The sequence below is a fragment of the Nestor notabilis genome, unplaced genomic scaffold (genome assembly GCF_000696875.1).
Source record: "Nestor notabilis isolate BGI_N333 unplaced genomic scaffold, ASM69687v1 scaffold15095, whole genome shotgun sequence".
Taxonomy (NCBI): domain Eukaryota; kingdom Metazoa; phylum Chordata; class Aves; order Psittaciformes; family Psittacidae; genus Nestor; species Nestor notabilis.
The window spans coordinates 6,022-25,323 of record NW_009928955.1 but is presented as its reverse complement, the minus strand read 5'-3'; positions in this window follow the sequence as shown (position 1 = coordinate 25,323).

The following is a 19,302-nucleotide window of genomic DNA, read 5'->3' as shown; positions in this document are numbered from 1 at the left end:
GTTAATATCATCTTTTACCTATATCGTAGCAAACATAACTTACCATCAGAGCAAAGCTAGGCAGATAGAATCATAGAATAGTTGGATTGGAAGGGACCTTCAAAGGTCATCTAGTCCAACCCCCCTGCAGTGAGCAGGACTGTGTTCAACTGGAGCAGGTTGCTCAGTCCCCAGCCTGACCTTGAATGTTTCCAGGGATGGGAAGCACCTCCTTGGGCAACCTGTTTCCAGTGCCTCACCACCCTCATTATAAAAAATTTCTTCCTTGTAACTAGTCTGAATCTGCCCTCTCTTAGTTTAAACCCATTACCCCTTATCCTGTTGCTACAGGCCCTGCCAAAATGTCCATCCCCATCTTTCTTATAGGCCCCCTTTAGGTACTGGAAGGCTGTTATAAGGTGTCCTCGGAGCCTTCTCCTCACCAGGCTCTCAAAACCAACTCTCTCAGACTGTCTTCATAGGAGAGGTGCTCCAGCCTTTGTATCATTTCTGTGGTCCTCCTCTGGACTTGCTCCAGCAGATAGTGTGGATTTATTTTTAGTTTACATTGAATTTAAAAAATACTTTCAGTTTGGGAGTTAGTGGAAATCTGAAAACAGGTAGTGAACCCTCTGGAAGTAAAAAAGGGGCCAAATTAAAAAAATGCTCTCTTCTTTCTGGTTGAGGTCAGAAAAAACTTTCTTTAACAATTGAAGAATTCTATTATAGTAGAAAAACTAATTATTTTTGTTTTGGAGTGGTTGCGACAATTTTTATGTTGAATCTTTTTTCTAAGTAGGCAGTCTGGGAAATTCATACAGATTATTGAACTGCATTAATGGGAGAGAATCTGCGCTTTTCCCTTGAAAAATAATTTAGGTGAAATTTTTCACTCTGCATTAGAGTGCGTCAGTAGAATTAACTGGTATCAGTTAACATATGCTTAACATGAGAAATCTTCATAATGTATTTTCACATTATGGCTATTAGTATATTCCTGATGTTGCTTTCTATCAGTGTAGTCTAGGCCACAGGTAGCTACATAGACTTGCAGAGCAGTACTTAATTTCATAATGGCATTGGGAATGGTTGGCTATGAATTCAAGCAGCTGCAAAACTGGAACATAAAATATTTTGGGTTTGTAAGGGATCTTTGTGAATTGCTGTGGAAAAGGCTTCAATTACTAGAGCAAATGAGACCAATGAGCATTACTGGGCAATGTTTTCTGTAATGGTTCTGCGAGGGGCATGCCTTGGTGGGTGGGAGCTGTGGCATGGAAGAGTTGATCCATGTACTGTAGCATGGACAGTGCATTCAAAACAAGATGGAGTGTGTGGAGAAGTGGTGGTCTCTGTAGGTCCAGCAAAGGCAACTAGGAATCATCACTGTTGGTCTCATATCTGTCCTGTCTCTGAAATGCCTGTTAAATATATCTTGTTAACACCAGCGTGGCCTGATTTAGCCACACGTATCATGAGCTGTTATGCTTTTGGTTAGATATTTAATATGCATTGTGATTTTCATCTGACATATTTCAGCAATAAAATGTACCGCGTTGATTGTCAAGCAGACTTCGGATTTGGCAGCAAAGACATTTCTTTCTATGACATACAATCATGGAGGTCTCATTCCAAAAATCACTTACTTACACAGAACACTTTTCAGAGGAAAATTGGACATACTTTATCTTAAACATGTGCCTAAGAGCTTTCCTGAGTTACTGCTTATGTGAAGCGGCAGAATGTATGGGTCTTACGGCTGCAAATTTATTTTATCTTTTTGGGTTTTTTGAGCTTTTTAATTAAGAATTTCTTGCCCACCTCTGGCTCAGACCAATAGCTGTAGCTTGCCCAGTTGAGGTGCAGTGCCTAGGTATTTACAGTGGTAAATAGAACAAGTCAGGGAATAGGCAGATTTAGTATAAGCAGTAGAGAAGCTCAGAAGAAGACTTATGGATAACAGAGAGGAAGACAGCAGCCATTTGCTACACAGCTAATGAAAATACTAGAACAGGTAGGTTGCAACAACCCCACCTATCCAAGCCATTGACACTTGGCTTCCTTACCCTTTTAAACAAAGTGTGACTGCTGCTGACAGTTTGAATGCTACTGCTTTGACTGACGGCCATTCACGTGTTCCTTCAGGACACATCATGAATCTGCTTCCACCTCCGTAGCTCCCAGGTAAAATGGATTGCTATTTTTAAGACACAATTTGTGGGGGAAGAGGGCTAGATATACTGCTAGCAAATCTCATGGGCTAGATTTACTACTACTGCTTTAGATCCTTTTAAAAGTGTTAACTAGGTAATTCTAACAGTTGTCTGAACTCAGCATGATCATCTTTCTTGTAGCAAAGTGGAACTGAGGTAGAGAAATCTAGAGAACTTACCTAAAGCCACACAGGGGAACTTTGTATCAGCTAGGATCAGGCTGCAGAAGTTACCCAGTCTCATCTCTCTGCTCTAAAAAATACTGCCTCTTAAGTGCGGTAAGGTCACAAATTAAGCTAAGAGTTTCTAAGTAATGGTTAGGTGAGATAGACCATGGTTAGATAAGGTGTCCACCAGCACAATAAAATGAGTTGCTCTCAGCTTTCATAACCTCATTTGAGTGAGGGCTACCGGCCAGAGCATCCCTTTGCCAGTTGTGGGATTGATATGAAGAGCAGACCTTTGTATTGTTGACTTGCAAGAGAAAGTCAGCAGTGTATCTTAGACTGTTTCTCTCTGCTAAGTCACACCTTAGTATAACTCCCCACAGATCGCTGTGCAGCCTTATTAGATATTTATGAACCCTTCTTTACTTCAAAATCCAGTTCCTATTAAAATGTCTCTACATAAAGACAATCAAAGCAGTGCATTTAAATATTCTGTTTCTGCAGAATATTCTTTTTTGCCATCTCTCAATTCACTACCCTTTCTTTACATTCAGAAAAAGCTTGTTACACCTATACTGAGGCCACTTCCTGTCAAATGATCAAGCAGTTGGTGTGCCAGCATAGCACTTGAAGGCACAGGTGCTTCAAGCAGCTTGAAGTCTCAGAATGTTCTTTATTGTTCTTCAAGCAAGGAAAAGAAAACCCTACTGTAGAAAGTACATTGAAAAACAGGAAAAAGATGTTATTGAATAATTTTTACATTTTTGTGGAAGAAATCAGACTTACCTTTTGGCAATATTTTGGATGGCTTTGGTCAATTCTAGGAAGAGAGAAGAATTGTCCGAAGGCAGTTTCCCTTTCGGTTGCAGATGTCTCTTCCCTTTGCAACTACAATAAGCCACCTCCTTTAAGACCTGACTGCCCAGCATCCATTATGCAGATAGGGTCACAGCATATGTAGAAAACTAATGGTAGGATAAAATTACTTTTGTTTCCTTTAATGCAATTTAGAAGCTGAAAAGTGTCAGTTTCCCCTCTAGAGATTCAGGCAGCAGATCACAGATGCCTTCCGGGATCTAAGGCATAGTTTTGATACAGGCTGAAATTGGTTCAGACATATCTGCTGTGCTGTGAGAAAATGCTGCAAGACATTGTGCAGAACAGAGCCATGAGAAGAAAGGTTAAGACTGCTGGTGAAGCGGAGAGTGTTGACACAGGGATAATTAGTAGCTCAAGGGTTCTTTGAGAGAAAAAACAACATGAAAAACATACGAAATCCTACAGAAACAAGACCAAGTAGCCTGAGAATGGCAGTTAGGCAATGTCAATGATCTAAGCAGCAGTAGAAGCCAACTCTTCTCCTCTTGACTGAAGGCTGCCCAGCCAGCAGTGACTCCTCGGGTGCCTTATCAGGGTGGCGAGCAAATTAGCTTGTTAACTGTACATACACATTGTGTATAGTGACCAATAAATCATAAGCTTTACTCTTTTAAGCTGTGAAATCCATGCTGCAGAGGCTTGGTGTGTACCAAAAGGCACCCAGATGAACTGTCCCAGAGGGGGAAGGTTACAGAATAAGGGAGAACTATTCAGCGTGGGCAGCACCTCCTCCTCTGTGACCCTTTGAGAACCACTGCCTTACAAACCAAAGGAGGAGTTAGAAACAGCATGAAACCAACTTCTGAATTTATATTCATCCTTTATTGCCAATTGCTGAACAAGGTGAGTTTCCTTGTTTCCTTGTAGCCTTGCCATACCCAGCCAGCAAAGGGTGTGAGCTAATTGTTAAATTCAGTTCAACAAGTTCCTCATTAGGGGGAAATTACCTGAGTTTGAAATCTGCTAATTTTCCAATCAGGGTGAGTGTTTGCACTTGTGATTTGGAAATAATTAACACATGGTATAACATCAAAGCCTGCGTAAAGGCTAATGGTAGAAGGACTAATTTCCTTAGCATGAAAATCCTGTCGGTATTGGTATCTGCTATGTAGGGTGTTCTAATATACATTTAGGTTTTTGATTCTCTGCGGAGTTGTACTTTTTAATGTTAATTTTGAAAAATTGAACCATTATGTTCCAGGGCTATGAGTAATATTTTCATTTGGAAAGGTACTTTTTGGAAGTGTTTATTGCTTTTTCTTCCTGTCAATGCAGACTTTCCCCACAATTACTTGCTTCTATTATCTCTAAAAGGCAATCATAAACCATCGTTTTAGACTAGGGCTTTAGCCTGAATTCTGCAAACTTTAAAATGCACATTCCCAGGAAAGCCATGGAAATCCTCAAGGGCATTTCTAGGACTGTGAATGCCCTGTAGTATTTAGAAAGAAAGGATATCCAGGTAGGACAATTAATTAGGAAAGCAGATATGTACATGGGAGAAACAAATGTAGTTGGAAAACACAAATTTTCTACCTTAAAATTTTTGCTGTTGATATAACCTGATCATCACCACTTCTATGTATTATCAGATAATATTAGCTGGTCTAAACCAGATATTATTTCTGGTAAATGATGCTACCTTTACAGCTTAGATCATGGCACTAGTACATCTCTGAGCACTGGTGACCTCTCACCATGAATCTTGCAAGGGAGAGGAGGGATTTTATCTGTGGTAGTTGAGTCAGCTACACCCAAGGGTGTCCTTAGTACTGCTGGTGTGAGTACATTGTGGCTTATTGACAAGATGGGCGTGACTTGGCAGCTCCAGAGGAGAAGAGCCCATTCCATGTGAGCTGGCAGCATGCAGCAGAGCACAGGTGTATAATCTGGACTCTTGTCTAGTCTAGAAGCAGTCCAGTTTTGGCCACAGGCACAGTGACACAGAGTGTGGTACATGCACTCTGCTTGCCCACAAGTAGCATCACCTTTAAACCCCTAACACCTCCAAGCAGAGCCTCCCACAAAAAAAGAAGCCAGCAAATGTCGGGTAGCTTTAAATGGTATCTGATCTAGCAAGGCTTCAGCAAGCAGCATCCTTTAGGCAAGAAGGCTGCCCTGCAAAGCCCTGGGAGGAAAATGTGGCTTTTTCTGCCCTGTCTTCTCCCATATCCATGGATATCTATGGCAACTGTTTGCACTGAGATAGGAATTGTTTCAGGTACATGTGAGTCAGCATTTGGGAATTCTTTTACTGGATGAATATCTCTGACTTAAGTAACCTGTTTTGAACACTTTCAGTATCTTAATTGCTCATTCTCTTCTCAAAGCATTTTTGGGTGAATGTAAATAGAGCTTGCATTTCTTCTTTCATAGAAGAAGCATTTGTAATTTGTGTCCATGCCCATCAAGTAGTATTCACGCTGCCAGAAAAGCTACACACCGGTGGTAGGGATTTGCATTTTCCTGTGAGCTGATGACAACTCCCCTTCTCAGTCAGTTCTGCTTTTTATAGCTCATTGCTTAGGAATTACTGTTGCTTCTGAAATTCTGGGCTGCGATTCTCATATCTGTTTTTCTCTTGCTCTGTTTCTGATCACCTGCCTACTTTTGTTCATGACATCATCTGCTGCTGCTTCTGTGCTTCAGGAGAAATTGCTCACATCTGAATTGTTTGCTTTGGTTATAGACAATATTTCCTATGTCAGATTCCCCGAGCTGTGAGAGCATCTTCTTGTCCCTCTCTCGTATAGGGCATCCCCTTGTCCCTGCTCATACATAATGTGAAAAAGAGCATTAGCAAGTGAGTCTGAGGGGCTAATACATTAAAATTCATGGGTTTGATTGGAGATGATTGCTTGTTTTTCTGAGGCTATTTATTTTCTCTGTGTACCTTATCTTTTACTTCCAAAAGGATCAAATTTCAAGCTCTGGTCAAATAACCCTTATTTCACAAGAAAACACAATGGCCAGTTCACTCAGGTTCTGACTGAGCAGCTGTTGTGTTACAAAAGACACACCTGGCAACTGGGGGCTCATTTTTTCTGCTGTGCCAGCTGCCTTGGAAGTTGCTGAAGAACCCACAATGCACAAGCAAGGAAGATCAAAGCTGTTAGGTTATCTGCCAGACAGAGTCCTGCCTGTGGATATGACCAAGGAGATAAAGCTCAACCAACTGTTTCTTTCTTCCCGTCTCATCCTTTTGGTTACATGCTACTTTCTACTAGGCAAACTCTTCTTTCATGCTCCCTCCTCCCTTTGAAATTCTCTTCTTGGAGGCCTAAAGATTGCAATGTCCCACCTGCAGACAGCCTGGCAAGAATGGTCCCTACCACCAAAACTGGATGTGTCTGACAAAGTCCTCTAGTGAGATGCCACCTTGTTTGGCTGCCTGCTGAGGACCCAAGGCAGATCCTAGCCCTCAGGTAAGTGTCTGTGAGGTTACAATGGTCTTTGCTGTCAGTATAATTATGCATCAGAAAATCAGCCAGCTTCTGGAAGCTAGTAGTAGTTTCTTAAAAATAGTAATGAGTTAAATTTTAGTTGCTCTTTTACCAGCAAATTGTGGATGTCAAATGTGTGCACACACACACACACAAATGCCTCCTATAATTCCTCTACTTTTAACCACTTGTGCAGATTTAACTGAGTGACATGCAAAACAGGTATCAAAGACATATAAAGTTACATATGAATGCTAAGCTGAGCATGCCAAATTAAGGTTTTGGGGAGTTATTTATGTCTGATCCAACATAAAAACTATTTGACTGTAATTTTTACACCAATATTTCCAAATCATCTCTGTTTTTAACGTAAATTGACCTGTTGTAAGCATTGGCACAGCAGATAGCATCCCTTCGAAGGGAACAGGCAGGCATGTGCTTTGCTCAGATCCTCCAACTCCTGAACAGCCAACACAGCTCTTCATATTACAAGGCAGCAACCAGCACAAGAAACATCTCCCAGGTTAGCCTTGCCTCTGCCATATAATGCTCTCAGCTACAGCTTCTTCAGCAAAACTGTGTTTACAATCCCTTGCAAAGGAGTGAATTCAGATTTTTCTTGAAATTATTATAATGGGATTTTGAATTATTTTTGTAATGTTAAAGAACAGACAATGCTAGTACCATACGAACACCCCCACCATCATTTTTAGCCTGTCTCTCCCTCAAGGAAAAGAATGCTGACAAATGGAGAGAGATTAGAAGGATTTAATTTGGCTTTATCTTTCTTAATTTTCTAGACTTAAACCCATCCTTTGAATGGTTCTTTATGACAAAATGATCTGAATCCTTTATTAGTTTAATAGGATTTGGCTAATATTACTGCCCTTATCCAATTCTCAAGCTGGATTTCCATGAACAGTCTAAATAGATTTCCCTGACACTAAGGCAAATCCTCTCTGTAAACAACTGTAGCTGCCTGAGACAAGCCTTTCTACCCGTGCTTTCCCTCCACATGAGTAAGCATTCTGTGCAGAAGCCCTCTCCTAAAGAGAGATGAGGCAAGCGTGACTAAGTGCCAGCTTCCTGCTTGGTTTTCCATTAAATCATGTGACTAATTATATCCAAATTTTCTTATCTTCTCTCTGTATTCTTCTTCCCCCAAAAGCGGGTGAAGAACCCCTGTAATTGTGTCACAAAATTCGCAGTGAGATGATTAATAAAATTTGACCTACCACCTTCTTCCCTCTCTGAATTCCTGTGTCCCTGGGAAGCTACAGGCTGACCATGGGACCAGCTGTCCCCATCCCTGAGCCACTTGCAGGGTTTTCCCTGTTTTCCAGCTACTGGTAACAGTTGATAATGGCAAGCATGTGCAATATGGTGTTCCCCCTGCCTCTTGCATCTCCTTCTGTTTGTCCTATATTGCAGGTAGAAGAGCACCTGGGTTGTATTCTACACTGTCCTGTGTTTCAAATATTATTTAGCAGAGAACCGATACCCATTTTGCTTTTCTAGGACCTACTATGACAGATATGAATTTTTTAAATTGTGAAAATAATTATCAGAAAATTAAAATATTTCTTATGGAAAAAAATGTTAAGCATCCCCCATAGTGATCTCAATGAGCAAAATGCCTCATTTTTATTCCTGATACATAACATCTGCTTCCTGCATATCCCCAAGAAAGGCCTGTTTCATCTAGTCTTTGGTGGTTCTGCACATCAGGAAGAGCTAACTCAAGTTAACTTGATTATTTTTTGAAGCTAACATGCAGTGACAGAGCAAGGAAAAGGGAGCTACCAGAGGTGTTGATGAAGGAGGCCAGTCACCAGGGGTAACAGCTGTAATTCCCTAGTGAGTCTCAACCTCATTTAATCTATTTTTATTAATATTTAATTTGTTTTTATTCTACAATCTAATTTCTTTTTAATTTAATTTATTTTAAAATTTATTTAATGTAATTATTTTTATTTTATTCTAAAGTTTTTACAGGGGCTTCAGTACTATACCTTGATAAGGAACTTCATTCTGCTCATGAAGTCAAAAGCACTGCATTTGAGGTAACTCCCCACTCTGGTTAGAAAAGTAGAAATGAAAAGAATACGATCAAATAATTGTGTGTCATTCCCCTTCCTCCCCTGCCGTTTCACATTTCTTCACAGATGAGGAATGGAATGTAGTGCCCACAGGGTAAGGCAGTTATTTCAGGAGTTACTGAGTGATTATCACTGTTAAATGCTCGGTGACTCCACCTAAGAATAAGTAGCCTCTGAAGGTTAAACACCCTCCCTCTCAACTTTCCAATAACCAGATTACCAGCAACAGCAGTTTGAGGCATTCAGCGTAACATCTGGGACATGCAGATGTTCTGAAAAATAGAAACGCGAGGAATTCCTATACGTAGGCGCTGCAAGTCGTGACTTATCCGTAGGCAGTCCTCAGTCGAGCCCACGTCAGTCACTAGATGGCACACTTAAACAACGCACTGCGCTTCCTTACCTTGCTCTACAGATGCTGGGCTGTAGCGAAGAGCTTTTCTCACGGAAGACAAGGGATTCTTTGATACGCAGTGTCCCGCTGTGTACCTTGTATTTTTATTGCAGTTTCCTGCCTTCATTGGGAAGCTTGCAACTTATTATTAGCACGGCTTTAAGATGAAAAGGGTAAATTCAGATTAGATATTAGGAAAAATTTCTTCACTGTGAGGGTGCTGAGGCACTGGTGCAAGTTGCCCAGAGAAGCTATGGCTGCCCCATCCCTGGCAGTGTTCAAGGCCAGGTTGGACGGGGCTTTGAGCAACCTGGTCTAGTGGAAGGTGTCCCTGCTCCTGGCAGGGGGTTGGACCTAGATGAGCTTTAAGGTCCCTTCCAATCCAAACTGTTCCATGATTCTACGATTCCCTGTCTTCAGTTACAGTTAAATTAGTCTTGACATCTTTAATCTGGGAGAATGGCTCGTTTCAGCTGCTTTGAGGAATGTCTGCAAGAAGTGCTATGAACCTGGCTTGTCACTCCAGCAGAGGTCACACAGCTGCAAGGTCAGGGGGATGTATAATTTATTTGGGGGGGAAATAATGCATCGTGCAACCCCTCTTGGCTACTGTTTTGAAAGAGCAATTTTTATAGAACATTTGTATCTGTTCCATCATTTTATTTATACTTCCCAATTATTTAGCTGAACTTACTGTTGTTATCACTGCTACCAATAGCATAAGCAGTAAGAATCAAAGTGGTTTACCTTTCAACATCCCTGTAGAGAAAAAACGTAAATCAAACTAGGTGATGGGCAGAAGTTTCACTTGTTCTTGCTCAGATCCTACTGTGTTAGTCCTGCCAGGTAGGCATTACATCTCCTTTACTGTACAGCCTACCTTTGTGTTGCAAAAAACCCACAAATTCAACGAAGTTACTCCTACTGCACCTTTTGCTCTGACTTTCAGCCTTGCCAACACAAGACTGTTTATGGGACATGAAGCCATATACACATACTTGAACTCTGCCCTTCAAGTGGAGGCACTGGTGCCAGAACCTTGGGCTGGTTCTCCAGCTTGTGTCGAAGTCCACCCCCTGCCTGGCACAAAGCAAACAACTCCTCGGGGATGCATTTTTACAGCTTGCCAGCCTCAAGTCATGTTTTAAATTGGATCAGCATTTGTAAGGCAAATCTCCTAATGGTGTTTCTAATGATGCCTTGGACTGCCCAGGGGGCTGATCTCTGAGCACTCTGGTGGGGAAGCTCAAGGGTATGATGTGCTTCAGGAGTACACCTAATGTTTCTCAGCTGCCAGCAGGCTTTCAGCCCATGGGATCAGCCTAGAGCTGGGCCAAAATGGGAATAATGGAGATATCAAGCCATCAAAAAAACCCAACTATTGCACGGTACAGATATACCCTATGGTGCCATGATACCTGCCAGATATATGTGGAGATACTGTTCCTGATGCTGTCATGGCTGTCCCAGGGATTTGTTCTTCTGCAGTGTTGATGGACATTGTGCCAGACAGAGGAAAAGATTCTATTTCATTCAGAGAAGAAACATAATTCACTGCCCTACCCCACAGTCGGTGGTGCCAAGGGGTTGGAGCATTTTAAAGGCATGCTGCAATTTGCCATCTAGGAGGATTCAGTCATAGAGTTACTGTGTTCAACCTTGCTGTTTTTCTCCTTACAGTTCTGGTTTGGAGCAGGATATATAAAATCCAGGCTCAGTGTGCCCTCTAGTGAAAGCATATTCCTTCCTTCTTCTGGTTAAAAAAGTACTATCAGAATTTAACGTCCTAGTTTTTTCTCCCTCTAAATATGGCTACAGAGACTGCTGATACCACTTACTAGCGGGAAAAAAAGTCTTCACAGCAACCTTTTCTGTTAGAAAGCAATACTATCTAGTGATGCATGTTATCCATCTCCATTTTAGTTGGTGGTATCTGATAACTTAAGGTCCTGAAGTCTTACTGTGTGGCAAGAAGAAACGAGGCAGGGGCAGAGGAAGAGGAGGAGGAGAACCAGGATTAGTGCTCACACCTGCAACCTTTTCTCCGTGGGTCATTTTTCCTTGGGCACCTTCCACTATGACAAAAGACTGCAAGGTTTAAAAACACACAGCAACTGTTTTGTATCAACTAACGTATACAGTACATAGGTACAACTAACAGGCTACTCAGCTCAGTATTACTTAAGTATTAACTATTACTCGAGTACTTTAGTACAGGCTACTCAGCTGAGTATTACAAGTATTATCAGGCAGGCAGCTGTTGGTCAAGAGGGGAAGTTTTCATTTCCATGGCTCTTTGAAGTGGATCTTGCCCCCTCGTCCAGCCAAGCCGCTGTCTGAAGAATCTCTGCCTTCTTTCTGAGGGTGCTGCATCTTTCTCCCCTCCTCAGTATTTTCTAGCTAACTGTTACTGCCTCTACAATTTCACTTCTCTCTGGGTACTTACTTTCACGTGGCTTTAGCTTACGCTCTTTCTTGCAGCTGGACAAGAACTTTCTAAGCAAAACTCAGCAAGGCATCACAGCTGTGACCCCCCAAAAACAAGCTTTGGGTCATCACAGGCAGCTGAACATCTGGGCTGCTGTTTGGTGTTTGAAAGTTAGCTGCACATTTCCACCAGAACAGAGACATCATATTGCTCTCTGTCATGGCACCTAGACTGGTGTCATACTGGTCATTAACAGTGGGGTTTTTGAATTATGATTAGGGCAGGTTAGACTACTAGCTCTTTGGATATTTTGGTACCATCATGAATTTCATGCTAGACAGCTCATTGTAACACCAGGAACGGAGTCCTTGAATTAACCATTGACATATCACTGAAAGTCTTTCTGATAAACACTCTGGTTTTGATCCCTGGAAAAAATCTTCTAGTGATAGAAACTTTCCCACAGGCTCACATAGCTTGTACCAGCAGTTGCTTCAACCCCTTAAGAAGGACCAAGTGCACCAGAACATTTTTAGCAAGATGGTTTTGAAATAGACTGTAAAAGATCTGAACAACAGGTTTTGTGGTGGAGTCTTTTATAGAGAACAAAGAGAATATTAGAATCCACCTTGTGAAAGCTCAGACATACAGGAAGAAGACCAAGCTTTTTGAATAGCAGAGCAGAAAAGCCCCCAGGTAACTGATAACTAAAAGAAGCACTTACTTATCAGAAGCCACACATATGGAGAATGAAGAATATGATCTTGGGGGGGCAGCTGGAAAAAACCTCATTGATTTGCTGGTTAATCAGAATGTACTGCAGAGAAATCAATATAAGGATAATCTCATTTGCTATTTATTTCTGGCTCATATTTTCACAGGCTTGGAAATATGCTTTTCATCAGTCATCTACTCTGGAGAGGAACGGCATGAATTTCAACACTTCTGCTATTTTTGCCTGCAAAATATTCAAAATTGTTTCTGCAGAAGCTATGGGCAGCAGTGGGGGACATTTATTTAAAGAAATTTGGAACAATGGATCACTAGTGATTAAAATAAAAATGGAAATTACATTCTGGATGCAGGAGGCAAATGAGTATTGCATTTACAATACTTCGGCATTTAGCATGTATGAACCAACCCCGAGTGCCTGCATTTTGGAAATTTTGAAACCTGGTTGTCTTTTGAATCCTATGAAAAATGTAGATTCAAGCTCCGTGTTTTATGCTAATGTGAAAAGGTGAAGGAGAATACCAGTTTGTAGAAACAAGGGAATTAGCATGTGAATGGGGAGTATTGGACTTCTCCCTCTTGAAAAGGCAGCTTTCAAAGTAGAAACTGGGATTTAAATCTCACACTGATTTTTCTCTTTTCATATCCCCAAATCATGTTACTTGCAGTGCATTAACAGCCTTTGAGCCTGTACCCCATTGGGCTATAGGTGCTGTCATTTTAACTAATAGCTATAATCTACAAATCTAACAATCAATGAACCAACCTGTTTTCTCTCCCCCTTCCTAATTCTACTTTTGGATCTCAGTTTCAGTTTTCAGTACTGACGGTTATAAAAATACTTGCAGAGAAAGAAGCTGACTGGGAGACCAGCCTGGACTCCCTCCTTCCTCGTCAAATCCTGTTTTTCAGAGGACTGCATTGTCAGCCTCACCAGAGAGATTTGCCTCTGGTGCTGATGTATTCCTTGCAAACAAAACAAGCTTGCAGCAGCATGTTGCTGAATAAACTAGATTGCAGTGACACAGGAGAATTAGTGCCTACTGAAGGGAGACGACTTGTGGAGATAGTTTCAGGCACAAGAAGCCATCCACATGTTTAAAACTGCACAGCTCAAACAACTGGTCCCACACTGCAACGTGTCAAGCCACCTTCAGAAGAGGCTACATTCACATTCTTTGCTCATGTGAAGTAAAAATTCCTGAATCTCTGCTGTGACTGCAACTCTCCAATGGAAGCAAATTTTTGCCTTCCGATCTCTTCTCCTCCCTCTCCCCCACCTCCATTCACCTGAATCAGCCACAGGAACCTGCCCTGCATTTCAAACACCTGCTTGCATTTGTCTGATGAGGTGCCCATTTGCTTTCCTTCATTGCATTTTATTTGCCTTTGTTTAATGATTAAAGCAAAACAAAACCATTGTAGCAGGTTTTAAGTGCCTCCTTTAGCAAAGCTTGCAGTAAGTCTGATCTAGGGGCATGACACTCCTGCCTCTGCCAGCAGCAGAGCTGGGCCACTTTGGGCTGCTCTCAAGCCAAGTCCTGCAAATATGACTTGGTATATTGCTCTCTGCCCCACCCAACCTGCTTTTATCTACAAATGCATTCACATGATCTTGAAAGCAACATTTTAATTGACAATAAAATGGAGGTTTTTCAGGTTTATTCCTCTTATTCGTTCGGGGTAACCATGGCAGTCTTCTTATGAAGTAACGCTAATCTGAGCTCTGTAGCAACTGGATGTTCCCACTGCAGTACAAAAGAACAGTGGCTAAAATCCACTTGTGCTGCACTGCCAGTTGGAAGAGTAGCAGGATGTGCAGCTACATTATGCTGCTTTAAAGGTTATAAAGCTCCTCTTTCTCCTGACAATGCCAGTGTTTGCCTTTCTGACTAAATGACTGACTCTTAGATGCAATAGCTGCTTTGCTCGTAGGGGGAATGTAAAGTCACTCAATAAAACAAGTGTTTACAGTGGTAAGACTACAAAGGTTGTTTGTTTTTAAAATGGGTATGTATTTGTCTTGATTGCCCTACTGGGCAAGAAAAGTTTTCTAATCAGTTCAGTGAAAATCTTTATTGGTCCAGAACCAGTGTTGGTGCTGCCTTGCAATGAGATGCAGTGTCTCCCAAAAGGTTTTAGTCAGAAAACACCTGCAATCTTCTCAAGAAGAGGCAATTTAGGTGGTAGCTGGGGGAAGAGAAGCACCATTTTTCAGTTCAAGTCACCCTGACTGTCCTTCGAAAGCAGTAACTGGTGTCGCATTCCTAAATCTGCTTTATAGTTTGCTAATTTCAATGAACTGCCATCTGTGTCAGAATCAGAAAACTATCCCTGTAGTTAAGTCAGGCTGTGCTTAAAGATGAGATACTATAATATGGCTGAACGAATCTCATGATGAAAGGAGTGGCTCCACTATTAACCTGGTTTCTTCACAGCTCTGGAGAGGATCTGTAACCTCTTCACTGTTTTGGTAAGGAGCAGGGAAGTAGGAGCACTTCTCTGCTTCTGCAGATCAACTCCCTAAACTGGCATAGCCTGAGGCTGGGTTTGCCTTCAGTGGGGTGAGGTGGCATTCCAGGACAGCTGAGGTGGAACAGTCCCTCACTGCCGCTGAGGAGCCTGATACAGCCACAGCCACTTGTTAGGCTCAAAATTAAGTGGCACTGCCAAGTCCAGCCATTTGCAGACAGCATTCCGTGACAGCTCAGGACTGGCTTATCTAGAGACATCAACTGCTGGGCACCCTTTGATTCCTGAGCCTAAGCAAGGCAGCCAAGTGACTTCAGGCTAGGGCCAGGGCGCAGATTATTCCCTGACCTGCCTCAGCTCCCTCCCTCCTTCAAACTTTACCAAGAGATGTCGTAAGCTATTTTTCCGTACCATTAATATTATCCTTAGGAGCCCCTTTTGGTTTATTCAAGGCAGAATACTGTGCTGTATTGAGCTGAATGTTTTAAGTGCACTTTTCTCCCACATCCTGCAAATGTACATGCTTATACAGATGTGCCTCACATTTGTCTTTGCCTCTATGTGAACCTACAACAAATCATAGACTTGAGTGCTGTGTCTATATTTTACTGAAAAGAAAAAGGAGCCTCCGTGACACCAGTATATGTGGTCAGGAGACTTTTTGGCAAAGCGTTTTAATAAAAAGTATTGTAAAAAAATGATATGTTGGACTCTTTGTTACGGACTGTAGTGACAGGACAAGGGATAATGGCTTCAAACTTAAACAGAGGCAGTTTAGATTAGACATAAGGAAGAAGTTCTTTACAGTGAGGGTGGTGAGGCACTGGAATAGGTTGCCCAAGGAAGCTGTGAATGCTCCATCCCTGGCGGTTTTCAAGTCCAGATTGGACAGAGCCTTGGGTGACATGGTTTAGTGTGAGGTGTCTCTGCCCATGGCAGGGGGGGTGGGACTAGATGATCTTAAGGTCCTTTCCAATCAAAACCATTCTATGGTTCTATGATAAATATACTCATTTTAAACATTCCTTCCCTTGGTGGAAGGAATGGGCTGAGACAATAACAAATATGGAAATATTTACAAAGCAATTCTCAATGTTAATGCTGAGTAGCAATAAATATGAAAATCAGCTTCATAATTCCTATCCTATAATCACATTATTACAGACTGGTTGAGGTTGGAAGGCACCTCTAAGAAGAGAAGAACCTCCCTGGTACAATTTTCCTGCTCAGGCGGGGACACTGAGAGCTGACTGCCCAAGTCTATCCTTAGACATCTTTGGATATATCCAAGGGTGGAGACTCCACGGCCTCCCTGGTCAATCTGTGACAGGACACATTCCAAGCTCTCTCAGCCTTTTCTCACAGGAGAGGTGCTGAAGTCCCTCCATCACCTTTGTGGCCCTTCATTGGACTCTCTCTGGTATGTCCATGTGTCTCTTATACTGGGGAGCCCAGAGATAGACACAGCACTTCAGGTGTGGCCTTACCAGTGCTGAGCAGAGGGGAAGGATCATTTCCCTTCACTTGCTGACAGTGCTGGCAATAATCATAACAACTGAAATATTTCAGTTGTTTTCACAACTAAAATTATTTTGCAGGATGATACTAAATGATTTTGTAGAAGAAAAACATTTTGCATTTAGGTTTTCTGATAACTTAGTGAACTCAAACCTGTAAGATCAGAATTGCAACTATGATACTCATGAACACATGAGATGTGACTTGGAAGGGAGATGTAATTTGAATGAAAAGGACAAAATGGTGTCCGTTGTCTAGTGTTTCTGCAGTCAGAATCTAATACCCTGCTGACCATCACTGCAGCACATCTAAACCATTTCACACACACAGTAGTTACCTAATCAATTTATGTGACTTACAACATGTCTGTGAGAGGGAAAGGGGATCCGTTTGACTTGTATAGTGAGGCATTTATTTGGGAGGAACAATATTTAATATCCTTATGGCATTAAATTTTCAGCTGATACTGAACAGCAATGAAAACATTTTTTATGTAAAAATACAAACTACGATAAAATAATCAAAATCTGATCTCAACTGGTGAAAAATTAAACAATAGGTCTAGTAAGCTAGTAAATACCATACCATTATAACCAGTGAGTCAGGAGACAAACTACCTGAAAAATGCAGACTTACACCTAAGTATTGTTATCCTTCGCCTCACTGTGCCTGGCTCAGAAAGACTACTTTTCATGTTAACAGAACTGGACTCCAGCTTCCATTTAGGTACATTAAGAAAGATAGTGAGGGGTAACATTAGTCCCCTTATGTCTCCCTCAGAGTGATGTGAAAGTATCAAGAAAAGGACAATTTCTGAGAGCAGCTCCCTCCAGTGCTGCTTTATCTCAGTTGATTGCTGATCCCATAGCTGCCTGGATGCTTTCTGTAGAGAGGTCCAGCTTATATTTGACACTGAATCTTGTCTGGAAATGTGAGTTGTGCTCCCCTGAGGGTAACAGCTGTAGCATAAACAAGAGACAGTCCCTTCGAGCTATAGGGTATAGATACCTAGGCCTGCTTATGCTAGCTTCAATCATGGATGCACCTGATGAACCTTTTTTTCTCCTTTCCCCTCACTTAGAAAAAGTCATTTTGTAATCTTATCTTATTCATCATGCATGTGTAACATCAAAATAGCAGGAGTCAATACTGGTCAAGTGGTTACGGGCTAGTGAGTGTCTGCTGAATATAACTGAAAATGGCCTCTAAGGGCAAGCATGTAGCAACCGTAACAAGTCTGTGCTCTCCATTCTGCTTTTCAGGGTGTCCATCCCACACCTCTCCCAGCTTCAGCTGAGAAGAAAAGCATTAAAACTACACAGATGTGGAAATGTTGTTAATCATTTCAGTCTGACACCCTCATATTTAGTATTCAATTGCTTAATGAAGTGTAAAGATGACTTTGGACCATCTGTAGTTCCATTCTTACCTATGTTGACATTCATATACTTACCTAATCTTTCAAAGCTAATCCACCTACAACAAACGCGCAGACCTGAGTGATGATGCAACTTGGAGAAAGTAAGACTTCCAGGTAGTCAGATCTCTGCACAGAATCCATTTTACACCTGAAGAATGGCATTTTATGACTCCTGTTATCTCAAAGCACACATCCACAAGCAAACACTGAAGCAAAAGTTTTCTCCCCACCCATGAAGCTCTCCAGCTATGCTTTCCTGCTGCTCATCAGAATAATCTGCCAAACAAGCTGCATATTATGTTTAGTAGGTAGAACATCTGTTTCTTTCTCTTGCTAAATTACAGTATTTTCTAGTCACATTCTTTGAGCAGGCTCTGTATAGAGAGCCAGGATATGGTACTCCTAGAAAAGCCATCAGCTGTTGGCAGCCGGCCTTCAAGTCTGAATTGAGGCCTAATAAATTTACCAGGATCAGGTGCATGCATATGCCAAATGATTATGCATTTACTACTCCCTTGGACTATGTATATAAAACCAAATTAAAATGTCAAGGGATTGGTCTTGAGCCCCACTGTAGGCATGGACCTGAGCAACCACACTTGCATCCTGATGTGACTTCCCACTGTTAAGAGGAACAGGAAACTACCACTGTGATGGTACACAATGGCTGTACAATACCTACCAGAAAAGCTTATCGCTAACCAAAACCTAGCGCTACTATAACCATGACAAAGGTCTCCTGTACTAGTGAGGAGACACAAACTTCCCTTAATGGTTCTTTTCTTTCTCCTTGCAGAACTTCATCTGCTGGAAGTTATGCCTAGGGCTACTTTGTTAGGTCACTGTACACAGATACAACCACTCTGTTTGCCTGTTTTCTCCTCTAAACCCATTTTCTCACCTAGACCATTCTATAAGATACAGTCTGCAAACTATTGCAGAAAATCAAGTAAAATATATCTTGCTGTTTACAGTGAAGAGGAACCCCCGAATCTGGCAAAAAGCAGTATCAGCAAAAGGTGCAAAAGTGTATTTAAAGTCCAAGACGTCACAAAAACGACAAAGATGATATTTAACCTGTGCTGTGTAAGCCAGTTCAATTTCTTTACTGTGTACTTCCAAATCAGTAATAAATAAACTGAATAAATATATGACAATGGTAATAATAACAGCTTATCTGTTAAATAAATGCAGAAAAGTAGTTTTAACAAAGAAATCTGAGGAACTACAGTCATTAATTTAAACTTCCCATGGGCTCAAGTTAAACCTAGAAGCCCCACCAATTCATGTGTAAATCTATAGAGTGAAACAGCCCAATGATCAGTAAGAACCATAGGCTAATAATACATACCAGGTAAGACAAACCTGATACCACTGTAATTGCATGTGTGTTATATAAAGGCATTCTAGTGCATGTAATGCGTATTGATTTTAGAAAAGCATTTGATATGACACTGAATTAAAAAATTTCTGGCATTTGGTGCATGAGATACAAGGAAATATCATAATGGGGTAAAAAGGAGACTGATCGATGAGGAGGAACAAAGTAATGTACCAC